The sequence below is a fragment of the Chamaea fasciata genome, unplaced genomic scaffold, assembly GCF_029207755.1.
Source record: "Chamaea fasciata isolate MVZ Bird 193981 ecotype frontalis unplaced genomic scaffold, bChaFas1.0.hap1 SCAF_149, whole genome shotgun sequence".
NCBI lineage: Eukaryota > Metazoa > Chordata > Aves > Passeriformes > Sylviidae > Chamaea > Chamaea fasciata.
Genome location: NW_027094234.1, coordinates 56,577 through 67,692, shown reverse-complemented (window position 1 = coordinate 67,692; position 11,116 = coordinate 56,577). Strand labels below are relative to the sequence as shown.

The 11,116-nt window shown below is 52.0% G+C and overlaps 2 long non-coding RNA genes across 2 annotated transcripts; both read right to left on the bottom strand.

The window, feature by feature from the left end:
- Positions 1–420: 420 nt before the first annotated feature.
- Positions 421–1,820, bottom strand: LOC136304720 (uncharacterized). The gene is made up of 3 exons (XR_010724756.1): positions 1,693–1,820; positions 813–880; positions 421–536 (listed from the first exon to the last, which is right to left on the bottom strand). It is a non-coding gene; the product is annotated as an uncharacterized lncRNA (long non-coding RNA).
- Positions 1,821–9,517: 7,697 nt separating this feature from the next.
- LOC136304718 (uncharacterized) lies at positions 9,518–11,116 on the bottom strand. Its single transcript, XR_010724754.1, has 3 exons — positions 10,951–11,116; positions 10,794–10,872; positions 9,518–10,716 (listed from the first exon to the last, which is right to left on the bottom strand). It is a non-coding gene; the product is annotated as an uncharacterized lncRNA (long non-coding RNA).

The window sequence follows — 11,116 nt, the reverse complement described above, 5'->3', positions numbered from 1 at the left end:
GGACACCTAGTGGACAGCCCGTGGACCCCAAGGGACACCTAGGGGACAGCCAGGGCATCCCAGGGACAGTCAGGTCCCCCCAAGGGACACCTAGTGGACAGCCCGTGGACCCCAAGGGACACCTAGGGGACAGCCAGGGCACTCCAGGGACACCTAGGGGACAGCCAGGGCAACCCCAGGGACAGCCAGAGCACCCCAGGGACACCTAGGGGACAGCCGGGGCGCCCCCAGGGCCACCTAGGGGAAAGCCAGGCCACCCAGAGCTCCAAGTGCTCTCCAAGGCAGGCTCAAAACCCTTACCAACGATTGGCTTTAATAAAGCAACTCACACAAAGTCACCAGCACCACACGGTTGGTCTGTAACGGCTGCAACAAAATATGCCCTCCTGGAAGCAGTTCAGCACTTACTGATCACTTCTTTGTTTTGGCACTTCCCAGCCAGGGCCTGCGGGGCCTCCTGCAGATGCAGGTCTTCGCTGACAAGGCTCCACTTGTGCAGCAGCAGCAGGATTAGGGGCAGGAGCAGGAGCAGCTCCCTGAAATTTTAGAAAATATTAGAAAAATACAGGCAAAAATCTCACCTCTGTCCTCCCCTAAGAACATCCCTAGGACATCATCCCAGTTTTTCCCAGCTAGGAGCTGCAAGGAATTCAGGCAGGGGAATTGACATCAGGGAACAGCTTTGTAAAGTCAAAGGCAGAAAGAGAAGATCCACCAGCAAAGGGCAGGAAAGGGGAAAGGTTTCTGAAAACATTTCTGCAGTCTAATTAATAATTATTTCTGCTTCCCCAGCGAGAAGAACACAAACTCACAGCCATTCAGGCCTGACAGTCCCCTGCAGCCAGAGCTCAGCACACATCCACAGAAGCAAGTCCAGCACCTGAAAGAAAAAAAAAAAAAAAAACAACAAAAAAACACAATCAAACCAGAAGGAAAAGGTGATTTCTTTGGCTTCAAAGTTATTTCAAGTTCTTAAAGCCCAACACAGCTGATAGGAGAAACAGAGTCAGGGCTCCTGGCAGACAGAGGGTGTTTTCCCCCCCAGGGGACTGCAGAGGAATTGTCTGGGACTTGGACTGTCCCTCGGGGTGACACCAGTTGCTGTGACTTTTATCATTCCATATGTTTGACTCCCAAAACTTCCCAGCCCAGGGGCTTGAGCTGACAGGGCAGCACAAAGATTGTTCTCTGTGTGGTGCCCAGATTTGGGGTTCACTGTCACCTTTGCTAGTTTAGATGAATTATACCCACGGCCCCGAATTCCCTGCTCAGTTCCTGCTGCAATAACCTCACAGTGCCTCACAGAGCATGGATATTCCCACGCAGAGCTGCTGCTTGAATGCCAGATGTGTCAGGAACTAGCAGAGCTTCCAAGGAAGCTCAGCAGGATAGGGACAGGATAGGTTTCTATTCCATAGATTTGGTTAATTCTAACCCTCATCCCCTGGGGGTCACCTGTCAGATTTCCCTGGAATTCAGCCACCCCCCTGAGCTCGGGCTCCAGGTGATGTTTCAGAGCAGGAGAAGGCACTGGCCGGCCTGTGCTGAGGCAGCCCCTGTGCCCTCGGGAGGACACAGCTCCCTGCAGGAGCTCAGCTCCTTTCCGAGCCCCAGCAGTGGCCTCTGCAAGTGCCTTTCCCTCAGGCAAGGGATGCCCATCCCTGCCTTCAGCACACCTCCAGTGGGACCCACCTGCAAAAGCTTTCCATCACTTCTGCACTCCGGCTGGCTCCCTGGAAAAGTCCAGACTTCATCCAAACGAAACTCCATCCCACTCAAACCTTTGATTTTGAGGCATCTCCGAGGGCCGTTGCTCTGGATTTAATTTCTGTGTGGGAGGAGCACCTTGGCTTTAATGCTGCCGATGGGTGATGTCCTCAGGCTGAAAGGGAGGGGATTTGGGGTGGCCAGGACATCCCTGGCAACTGTGTGGGAGCTCCGGGAGGTGGGAATTGCTGTCTGAGCCCCTCTGCAGACAGCCCGAGCCGCCGTTCCCGGGCAATGCCAGCTGTTCCCTGGGGAGCTCTTGGGCTGTGGGTGCCTCTGTCCGGGCTGCAGCATCTCCCCGTGCCCGGTGGGAGCAGCCCCTGGCCGAGGAGCCGCGGCAGCCCCGGGGCCGTGTCCGTGCCAGCCCCGAGCCCGGCCCCGGGCCCTGCGTTTGGCCGCCGCTGCCACGGGCGGGGCCCCGCAGGCACAGCTCCTCCCCTGCACATCATCCCAGGGCTGCTGGCCCCGCTGGGGCTGCCGGCCTCCTTCCTCCCTGCGCCTCCGGGCACCCGGGACACCTGCAGGAAACACCGAGGGACACTGCAGGCGGCACGGGGGGGCACTGAGGCCTCCGGCCAGAAAAGCAGCCCCGGCCTCAGCAGCTGCCATCAGTTTGGCCCGGCAACACTCACCTGCAGGAAACGCCCCTGTGCGGGTGGGACCGGCCCTGCCTCTCTGCAGAGCTTTGGCCGTGGAAGAAGGGAAGCCTCAGGACTTGTCCTGCTCTTTTCCGCCCAGAAAGAGACTTTGTGTAAGTACTTTTACGGCAGCTGTTGAGTAAATCCTGGAAAGGACAGGAAATCAGCATCACTGGAAGAGCTTTGTGCTGTCGTGAGCTGCCAGCCAGTTCTGCCCTCGAGCCATTCCAGGGGCTGCTGTGTGAAGCAGCTTTGGCAGAGAAGGCGGCACTGCACTTACCTTAGTGGGGCCAAGCGTTGCCATCCTATGGAGGTCCATCCCCATAATGCAGAGATTGGTTCAGCTGCTTGGAGCAGAGTCCGGGTAATGCCAAGGTGCTGAGTTCGATTCTCAAACGGTCCGTCTGCTTGAGAGTCAGATTTTAGGATCCCTCTCAGGCTCAGTATATCCTGTGACCTGGAAATAAGAGGAAAATTCTCGGCTGAGTTTTAATAAAACAGCTTTTGCCATTGCAGGGTGTGAGCTGCACTCGGTGATTTTCGGCCGCGATGAGCCCCACGAGCATTCCGCCCTTCCTTGCCGCCATCTTGGTTGCGTCTGAGGCCACTTCCGGTCCCGCCGGCATCTTTTTTGCGGCACCGCTAAGGCCCCCGGCAGGTGTTTACACAGACGCCTGACTAAATCCACGAATCCGAACCCGGAGGCGGCGCGGATGAGCACATGGCCGGTGTCTGCACACCTGGAAACGCCGCGGAAAATTGCGCCCGGGCGGCGCTGTAGTCGGGGTTTTTGTGCAGGCATCTGCGTAAACGCCTACAGGGTCCTTATTTTTTCCCGCCCTTTTGGCCGCCCTTTTTGGAAGGTCGGGCGCCTCGCGCCTCGGCGCCATTTTGTGAGGGGCGACGCGTGACTTCCGCTTTTCCTTGCCGCCATCTTGGTTGCTCCTGAGGCCACTTCCGTCCCGGCCGCCATGTTCTTTGTGGCTCGGCATAGGCCTCCGCCAGGTGTTTACACAGACGCCTGACTAAATCCACGAATCCGAACGCAAGCGCGTCGCGACTGAGCACACGGCCCGTGTCGGCACACCTGGAAACGCCGCGGAAAATTGCGCCCGGGCAGCGCCGTAGTCGGGGTTTTTGTGCAGGCGTCTGGCTAAATGCCTATAGGGTCCTTATTTTTTCCCGCCCTTTTGGCCGCCTTTTTTGGAAGGTCGGGCGCCTCGCGCTTCGGCGCCATTTTGTGAGGGGCGACGTGTGACTTCCGCTTTCCCTTGCCGCCATCTTGGTTGCTCCTGAGGCCACTTCCGTCCCGGCCGCCATGTTCTTTGTGGCTCGGCATAGGCCTCCGCCAGGTGTTTACGCAGACGCCTGACTAAATCAACGAATCTGAACGCGGACGCGGCGCGACTGAGCACACGGCCCGTGTCCCCACACCTGGAAACGCCGCGGAAAATTGCCCCCGGGCGGCGCCGTAGTCGGGGTTTTGTGCAGGCAGCTGCATAAACACCTATAGGGTCCTTATTTTTCCCGCCCTTTTGGCCGCCCTTTTTAGAAGGTCAGGCGCCTCGCGTCTCGCCGCCATCTTGGTAGTGGAACCCACTAAAATGCCCCCTCGGCCGCTCACACAAGCGCCTGACTCAATGGACTGCCGCCCGCGGCGCCGCTGCGCCCCCATCCCGTGTCCGCACACCCGCAGACGCCGCGGAAAAGCGCGCCCGGACGGCTCCGGGGTCCGGGTGGCGCGCGCAGGCAGCCGGCTGCCACGCGCCCGGGCTCCTTGCCTTTTTCCCTCCCTTTCGGCCCCGAGCTGCGGGCGGGCGGGCGGCAGCGCCGCCCCCGAGCTCACAATGCGGGGCTGCCACGCGCGTCGGGGACGGGCGGGGGGGGACAGCTGCACTACCGCTCTTTGCCCACAGGGTGGCAGCACTGCCGCACGGCTCCGGCGGGACGGTCATGGGGGACAGCTGCACTACCGCTCTTTGCCCACAGGGTGGCAGCATTGCCGCACAGATCAGGCGGGACGGGCGGGAGGGACAGCTGCACTACCGCTCTTTGCCCACACGATGGCAGCATTGCCGCACAGATCAGGCGGGACGGGCGGGAGGGACAGCTGCACTACCGCTGTTTGCCCACACGGTGGCAGCATTGCCGCACAGATCGGGCGGGCCGGGCGGGGGGGAAGCTGCACTACCGCTCTCTGCCCACAGGGTGGCAGCACTGCCGCGCGGCGGCGCGGAGCGGAGCCATAAACGAACGTGCCCAGAAATGCCCTTCCGAACAGCCTCCGGAATAAATGGCCCAAAAGACCCCCGAGCACACCTGCGAGAGCCCTGCCAGCAACCAGACCGAACCAAAAAAGCCTTTCGTTCAGGCTCTATTTCAATATTTTTTATCTTTGTGATTCTGATATTTACATTAATCATTACAATTCAGCTTTTATATTATGTACATTATACATCATGTATTATGTTTATTATACTATTATATTTATTATATATATTAAGTATAGAAAGTTATATATAAAATAATTTATTATTTATTATGTAATGTTATAAATAATAATACATTTCATTGAAATATCATGATTATGTACATTATAGATGTTTATATTATGTATATTATATATATTTATAAAACGTGTAGTATGTAATAATATATTGTGTATTTATTATTTATATTATTTTTCATATCCTATACTTTTTGTTATTTTTCTTTTTCATTATTTTTTAATTCGTTTGTTTATATTTTAAACGATATTTTACACTAGATGAATTCATTAACCTAACACATCAGAAACACAATTAATTTGAATTAAATGAGCCTGGTTTTCTAAGGGGTAAAGTTTTAATCTTTATTCAAATAATATGGGCATGTTTTCTCTTTCTCTATGGTTTTTTTTTGGTGGGTTGCGGGGGAGTTTAGTTTGTGGGTTTTCTTTTTTTGTTCGCTTTGTTTTGGAGTTCTTTGCTAATAAACAAGCAGGGTCGGAGAGTTCAAAATAAAACGTCTACTTTGTTTTTATTGCCCCCTCTGAAATACGCCTCGACAGCCTGGACAGCAGGCTGCTGCTGGTAACACTGTGCACGGGTAGGAGGAGACCTGGTCGGGGCTGGGAAGGAAAAAACGGCACCACGGTGGTCACAGCTTTCTCCCTTCAGGAGTTTTATGGAGCAGAAAATACAGAGCTTTTGCCAACTGCGCTCTCTATGACATCCCGACGTCCAGCGGGCACGGAGGTCATTTCTCATCTTTCTTGCCAACAGCCAAACCCCCAGGCGCCCGGGGGAAGAAAGAGTATGGGGGAAAAAAAAAAGGAACAAAGAAAACATGAAAAAATAAACCAAAACTATAGAAAATAATAAATAAAATTAAAATACCAAAAGAAAAAAATTTCAAAGTAACAAAAAAGTGGAAAAAAAATTTAAACAAAAAATTAAAATAAAAAACTAAAAGTAGTTTTAACAAGTAAATAAATAGCTAAAGAAAAAAATATAAAAATTAAAAAACGGAAGAAAAAGTCTTTGAAAAACCACAAAACGCAACATGAGAAACCACAACAAAAGAGCATAAAAATACAAAAATAACAAGAAATAAAATACAAAATTAAATAAATGCAGCTTTCACCTCCTGCCACTGCCTAAAAAAGCACCATGGCTTTCCTCAATTATGCAGCAATAAGGGAAACAAACCCAGTGCCCCCCAGAACAGAAGGTTTTCTAGACAATTCCCACTTTTGCTTGGAAACAAATTCTATTTTAGTGGGAAGCTCATTTTGGACAAACACCCAAATGTGCCAAGGTAGGAAAGAACCAGCCCCCTGTGTCCAAGGAACAGCAGCTAGGCCTGGATTCAGGTTTTAATGGCATTTATGTAATTAAAAATGCAGTAAATTGAACTTTACAAAGAGATGAATCATGGCAAATAAATACTTCAACGTTTTCTTGGGAATTCACAGAATTTTGTGGAGATGGTGCTGGACAATTCCTGATTTACCAACATTAATTGGGTAAATTTCCTTGGAAATGTGCTCTACAAGGTGCAAAAATTCCAATTAGGATGGAAAATTGGAATAAATAAATATTCCCTTACTAAAATCAGAGAGAAAATCAGAGTTATTCCTTCAAATAAAAGGAAGGAATAACATCTAAATCCAAGCTTGCCTGGAAAACAAGCTCAGGAATTTCTAACATTGAAAACTTTTGCAAGAGTCATGAAGCTGGTGAAAGTTCATGGAATGATGATTTAAAATCTGCTTCCTCTGCTCTAATTTAAAGGGAAGTGGGAATTCAACAGGTCCAGTTACTCCTATCCAACCTTGGACTGGGATAAGGCCTTCCAGTGGCTTCACTTCCTACTGGCTCTCTCCTTTTTGCCCACAACCTGGAAGAGGAAAAGCAACAGGAATAAAGTCTCAAACAGGATGGCCTTGGTCCAGGCAGACTGAAATGCAGCTCCCAGGGAGGGAGGCCAGGCTGTGCCTCGGGGAGCTCCGGGAATCTGGGATTGCCCGTGGGATTAAAGGGCTGGAAAAGCACACCCACCTGCCAGGTTCAGTGCTGGGACCGAGCAAGGCCGGGGCTCGGGGGCAGCAGTCAGAGCTGGGACTGCAGGAGAACACCCCAAACCCGGGTTAAACATCCGGCACGACACGCAGCACGCTCCGGGAGAAACTCGGGTGGGAGAAGCCCCGGGATGCTCCACGTTCCTTGCCCTTGGCAGCTGTGCCAGGGCCTCCATCAGAATGCTGACCTCACCGTGCAGCTCCTACAAAATAGGAGAACTTATGGGAATCGCCCAGCAATCCATGGACTTCCAGTTATTAAGAACCACAGCTGCAGCGAAAGGTGCCCAAACTCTACTGCAAACCAGCAGGTCTGAGGAGACGCAGGGATTTATTCCTGAGGGGACACAAGGATCCCTCAGCCAGCCAGGATTTCTCCCAGGCTCTTCCCACTGCTCTCTGAGGACACAAACAGCAGTTTTTCCCTGGAGTTCCCCTTTCCAACAATGCCAAGACTCATGTTCTCCTCCAACCCCAGGTTCAGGAAGGAAAGTAGGAATATTATCACTGCACAGACTGTCCAGGAGGGTGTGACTGAGGCAGCAGCACCAGCTCCCACTCCACTGCTGCTCTGGATTCCTGAGCAGCTCCTTTCCATCCTGCCCTTCCCAGCACCATTCCCTGGGTGCCATGTCCACAGACACCTTCTCCATGCAGCTTAAAACCCACAGACACCAACAGAAAGGAGATCAAAAATCAATTCACATGCTGCTAGCCAGAGAGAATGGGAGAGGCCTAAAAATCTGCATTTATTTTAGAACACTAGAGCAATTTCTTCATGACCCTGACTATCAGTGATGGGCAGATAAACACCTTCTTTAACTTACTACCTGCAAAAACATCAAGTTTCAAGTTTAGTAAAGATAAAATTTTGCTGCAAAAATAAAAGAGGTGGGATGTTGGTGTTAGTGCTTTAACCTTCGGACATTAGCGGGTATTTGTAAAACAAATTCATTATTGAAGCAGCTAACTTGAAAATAAGGGGGTTTTACAATAAAGTTGACCAAAAAAGAGTCTCAAAATTAAGATATAGGTTGCACAAATATTTAAGAAAAAAAAAGTTGTCTTTCGTGCATATAACCTGCCAGCCTCTCATGTTTTCAGTCCTTACCATTTATTTTTACCAAGGTGATGACTAAAACCTTGTCAAAAGCTCAAAAAAAAAAACAATCCAGGACAAGGCAGGTGTTTTCCCAAGTACCCCCAGTGTGGAGCTGTGTCAGCCACAAGTGTTTGCTCCCTCAGCCCAGCCCGGAGCAGGCTCCAGCTGCTGCCCAGGGGTTACCAAGGGACTCACCTGTTTCAAGCTGTAAATGCAGGTGGCCTGCACTGGAGTGCCAAAAAATGTGAAATATGTGACTCTCACCTTGAATAGCGATCGATCTTCTCAGGGGAGCCCCTCACCCAGGATGGGGGGCTCTGCCACGGATTTCATCCCTCTGCATCTGAAAGAAAGTTGGGACAAAAGTCAGAGTGCTGCAGGATACCTTGACAGCTCCACACATCTTGTGGCAATCTAGGAATACCCTCTACAGTCTAACTACACCCCACATCACAAATTTCAAGCCCCCAGCACTATTATCCTATTACCCCCACACCCAGACTGAGCATCAAGGCAGAGCAGCTCCAGGCCAAACACACACCAACACCCGTGACACAGCACAGGACAAACGAGGGGACACAACAGGGATAGAAAACTCTGGCAAGAAGAATGACCCTGAGGGTCCAGAGAACTCGGAATGAGATGACCGAGGTAAGATGGAAGGTGAGCTGGCCAGGCTCAGAGAACCCTGCAGGAACAAGATGCCATCGGGATGACTTATCCCAAGAAATGCAGAGATGGATGCCCGAGAACCCTACGGTCAGAATCCTCGACCTGTCTTTGCATTCTCACAAGACCTAACCCGCCGGAATGGATCAGGGCGGTGCACGGCTGTCAGTACAGCTCAGAACAAGACCTGAAAAGGCATCGGACTGGATGCTTGTGAAGAGAGATGGATTCTGATGAGTGTCCGAGCAGCTGAGACAAAGGCACCTGGCTGAGGAGCACAGAGATCAGAAATGCTAAGACTGATGCCAGAGGTTTTGACAGGCCCCTGAAGGGCTAAGGGAAAAGACAGCACACACAAGACACCCAAGACACAGAGTGCACAACAGACACAACACACACCAGGACTGCTCTGCCCTGCACACCTCGGCACTGTGATCCAGAATGAGACTCTCCCTGGATGAAACCTAAGGGGTCACAGCTTAGACATCCCTGTCTTCAAACCTGACTCAAAAAACCTTGCTAGTGACCCCACACTCTTCTTTCATGCCCTCTACGGCTCTGAGCTCTCCACTTATCTCTCAGATGTCTGGGGAGGTGCATCCACGCCGGGTCCCAAAGAAGGCTGCCTCTCCCTCGGGGAAATTCCTGCTGTGACCAGGCTGGTGTCTCCTCGTCAGCTACAATAAAGAGAACTAAACGTGACCCTGTGCTCTTAGCAGCACATCAGCCAGAAACCAGCAATTCTGCTACTCACAGTCTCCTAAGCTTGCCTGTGTCCTCGGCCCTGTGCTTCAGCTGCGCTCAGAGGCCAACGCCGGCGTCGCAGGGTCTGGTCTAAAAATAAAGACAAAGAACAGAGCTGTAACACGGCCACCATTTACACCTCCCCTGCAAATCAAAACAGTGACCGACCTTCTCAGGGGAGCCCCCTCACCCAGGATGGGGGGCTCTGCCACAGATTTCATCCACCTGCATCTGAAAGAAAGTCAGAACAACAGTCAGAGTGCGGCAGGATACCTTGACAGCTCCACATATCTTGTGGAAATCTAGGAATACCCTCGACAGCCCTGCTACACTCCACATCACAAATTTCAAGCCCCCAGCACTATTATCCTATTACCCCTACACCCAGACTGAGCATCAAGGCAGAGCAGCTCCCGGCCAAACACACACCAACACCCGTGACACAGCACAGGACAAACGAGGGGACACAACAGGGATAGAAAACTCTGGCAAGAAGAATGACCCTGAGGGTCCAGAGAACTCGGAATGAGATGACCGAGGTGAGACTGAAGGTGAGCTGGCCAGGCTCAGAGAACCCTGCAGGAACAAGATGCCATCGGGATGACTTATCCCAAGAAATGCAGAGATGGATGCCCGAGAATCCTACGGTCAGAATCCTCTACCTGCCTTTGCATTCTCACAAGACCTAACCCGCCGGAATGGATCAGGGCGGTGCACGGCTGTCAGTACAGCTCAGAACAAGACCTGAAAAGGCATCGGACTGGATGCTTGTGAAGAGAGATGGATTCTGATGAGTGTCCGAGCACCAAAGTCAAAAGCACCTGGCTGAGGAGCACAGAGATCAGAAATGCTAAGACTGATGCCAGGGGTTTTGATAGGCCCCTCAAAGGACAAAAGGAAAAGACAAGACACCAAACAGACAGAGTGCACAACAGACAAGTGACACAACACACACCAGGACTGCTCTGCCCGGCACACCTCGGCACTCTGATCCAGAATGAGACTTTCTGTAGCCTAAGCGGTCACTTCTTGGACATCCCTGTCACCAAAAATGACTCAAAAAATCCCTCCCGGTGGCCCCTGATCCCACACCCCGCTTTCAAGCCCTCCCTGGCTCCGAGCCCTCCACTTATCTCTTGGACGTCTAGGGAGGTGAATCCACGCTGGGTGGCAAAGAAGGCCGCCTCTCCCTCAGGGAAATTCCTGCTGTTGCTGGGCTGTTGTCTCCTACACAGCTACAATAAAGAAAACCAAACATCAAAGCATAATCTTGGCAGCCCATCACCCAAAACCCGACAATTCTGCTACTCACTGTCTCCTAAGCTTGCCCGTGTCCTCGGCCCCGTGCTTCAGCTGCGCTCAGAGGCCAACGCCGGCGTCGCAGGGTCTGCCTGGGTAAAGAGCAGACAAGGTGACATGGCAGCGCTGGAACTTGAGGGGACCATCCCTCCTTCTCCTCCCTGACTCACCTCAACTCCTCGGCCGTTATCCAAGACTACCTGGATGGGGCCTTCACAAGGAGAAGATCAAGGCTCCATCACAGACTCCTGGAATGCTCCCGGAGGGCTCACGGGTGAGGTGACCCGGGTCTGTCGTCCGGTTGGTGAGAGGGGAGCTCGGCCTCCTGCGAGTGGA